Source organism: Triticum urartu, chromosome 6A, assembly GCF_056163025.1.
Source record: "Triticum urartu cultivar PI428250 chromosome 6A, HENAU_Tu73, whole genome shotgun sequence".
NCBI classification, from domain to species: Eukaryota; Viridiplantae; Streptophyta; class Magnoliopsida; order Poales; family Poaceae; genus Triticum; species Triticum urartu.
Genome location: NC_141878.1, coordinates 558,430,317 through 558,433,347, shown reverse-complemented (window position 1 = coordinate 558,433,347; position 3,031 = coordinate 558,430,317). Strand labels below are relative to the sequence as shown.

At 48.8% G+C, this 3,031-nt stretch overlaps 1 pseudogene; it reads right to left on the bottom strand.

The window, feature by feature from the left end:
• Window positions 1-369: 369 nt before the first annotated feature.
• LOC125512755 (pathogenesis-related protein PR-1 pseudogene) lies at window positions 370-1,369 on the bottom strand (annotated as a pseudogene).
• Between the last annotated feature and the right edge of the window lie 1,662 nt (window positions 1,370-3,031).

Genomic DNA, 3,031 nt, shown 5'->3' with positions numbered 1-3,031 from the left:
CAAGCCGTGGCGCGTCGTGACGAGGCATGGCGTGGCGAGGCGAGCGCGTGTAGGTCTTCTCTTCTCATGCTCATACAAGTGGTAGAAGAATTCACATTATAAAGAGGTGCAACTCTCTCCCAACTTTCAGGGTGGGACTAAACTTTAGCCTCACTCACTCCACTCACATGTGTGTATGAATGGGCCAAGAGAATTTCAGAATTTTAGTTGGGCTTTGGGCCAAAGACCTACTAGCAAAATTCCAACAATATAACGCGGCTGTTGGAGATGCTTAAAGAACAAATCTTCGTGCCAATTCTCCTGAGCCACGAAAGGCACGTCGCTCGTCGTGTTTCTTCGAGTTTGGCAGCAACAAAAGTAATAATAGTTACAGAATGAAAAATCAGCTTATTTCCTCCATTTCACCAAGCAAATTAACGAATAACGAATCAAACAGCATACAAATCACTGGAACCAACCATACGATCCACGTAAACAAATTCAACTCACACAAGCCCCGCCGTCACTCCGATCATGCACGCACGCACAGCGGCGTGCGCGCCACCGTCTCCCTCACGAACGTGTCCGGTGTCCCTCCACGGCCCTCGCCTAGTACGGCCTGACGCCGGCGTAGTTGCCGGGCGGGTCGTACGCGCAGACCGCGAAGGTGCCGCGGCCGCCGGCGCAGATCGCCGTGGCGCAGCCGACCCTGGTGGTCTTCCGCCACACGATCTGCGTGTAGTGCCCGCACGCGCCCCGGGCGCCGCGGCAGGCGTTGTACCGGGCGTCGTACATGGCCCGCTCCTTCACCACCCACGCCTCCACCACGGCCTCGGGCGTCCACCCGCCCCCGCCGCCGGCGCCGCTGCCGCGGAACAGGTTCTCCCCGTACCGCCCGTGCGAGTGCACGAGCGCGCACCCGGCGCGCGCGCGCGCCCTCGCGTAGTCGCGCGCGTACCGCTCCAGCCCGCCGTCCCACGCCAGCGCGCGCACGCCCACCGCGCGGCGCGCCGCGTTGTGGGACGCCAGGAACCGCCACGCCTGCTGGCTGATGCCGCCGCCGGCCTTCCGGTGGCCCCGCGCTGCGTCGGCTCCGCCCGCGGCGAGGAGGATGACGGCCGCGAGGACGAGGAGGGCGGCGGCCCCGCGGCGAGGAGGCGGCATTTCGGTCGAGCTTTTGGTAGACCAGGTGCTAGCTCGTGGATGACCAACGTGCGTGCCGGTGCTGCGCCGTGACGGGTGGTTTGCTGCGTGTGGTATTTATGCATGCGAGCTTGGCGCGGGAGAGTTTCATGGTGGGCAGGCGTAGTTGCTGGAGCGAAGGAGTGGCGTCCATGTTGAGTGGCATGCCATGGAAGGATTTGGACAAGATAAAGTCCACGCGCTAATCAATCTGCGCCTACGTCTGTTGCGTGATTTCTGGCGCGAAGTTGGACATTATATGGGGTTGTACGTATCCAGGGACCGATCCTCTGACTGCCAGACCATGACGAGAACGAACGAACGAACTGGCGAGGAGTTGGAACAAAAATTATTTGCCGTCTCAACAGTAGGTAGAAAAACGAAGCGGAAACTTTCCGGAGGAAAATGGAAATGCAAAAAAATATGAAAACATAAACAGAAATTTGCAAAACCAAACCGAAACGATTTTTTTACACGGAAACAAAAACAGAACAGTGTTTTTCGACGAGAAAGACATAAATATGGAATTTCTGATTTTATTATAGGCCTATGACTACTTTATAGCTCAGTCACAAAACAACACACAATTATATAGTGAAGAACAAAAATGCTACACCTACAAACCTATTACGTAAATCTCTTACGAAAAAGCCATTCCCTTCTGTAACCCTTACTAATTACCCTTTCATTTCAGTGTGGAGCCTTGTTTTGTCCAATCAAACAACCCCACGTCACCATGTACATAACCTCCCTAGGTAATTTTACGTAAGTGTAGCAAAGCTCATGAAAGAATGCCCATATGAAACCCAACTTCTATTATGATGCATGCCCTTAACTAGACTCTATACACAATTGTCCAATACTACTACGATATTGCGCTAAGTTGCTAACCTAGCCATAGTATTTTGTGCCATGTTAACAATGGATTAAATTAGTTGGTTTGGTTGTGTTTTCTCTACAGTTCAACCTTTCTAAGCTCCGGTCAACACTCACTTCAGTTATCCTGCCTGCACGTATTCACTTTGTATATGTTTCCACTAATATCTGTTTCCATATTCATTTTTGAGGTTTCTATATTTGTTTTCTCTTTCGTAAAAGATTATAAAAATAAACATGGTAGCACCTAGTTTTATCCGTTTTCGCTACGTTTTCATCTTACTCAACAGGAGAAGATCATGGAGCATTGCCTAGCGATTTGCTCGTGGGCTTTGATTTGTTCTGTTGCGATAACTTTTATATTTTGCGCTTCTATTCTTGGGCCTCATTTGTGCTCTCCCTAGCGTTTTGGGTTAAGCCTCCATTCAATTTGGGCTGGGCCATTTTCCAGGGACGAATGCTCTTTTTTTTTGGAAGATTTTCACAGGGTTTTAGGTCCTTTTCTTTTTCAGGGGAAAACTATATTTCGATGTTAAAATTATTATACCAAAGGTTGTGCTTCATGACAAGTGATGGCCTCCAATGTAGCTGGATCGATGACCCTGGAAGGGCGATCGATGATGAACTAAGAAAATGTCCATCCTGATCCTCATCAACGTCGTGCTTGACGCGTTGCCTATCTATGTCATGGTTGTGATGGAGCAGCTTTCACTTTCACTTTCAGTGAGATTTTGATGAAATTTACTGAATTTCATTAATTTCAGCAGACACTAAAAATATTTACCTTTCGGCCAAAATATTTCGGAAATTTTAGTAGTATACATGAATTCAAATAATTTTCACTTGGATTCAAATATTTAATTGAATTCAAGTGAACATTTCGTCTTTCTTTGAATTGCAAACCGAAATTACCGAATTTCGGTGATTTTGGTTTGTGGCAAAAAAATAATCTGAAAGTGAAAGTGAAAACCTTGGATGGAGCTCCCCTTTGGCG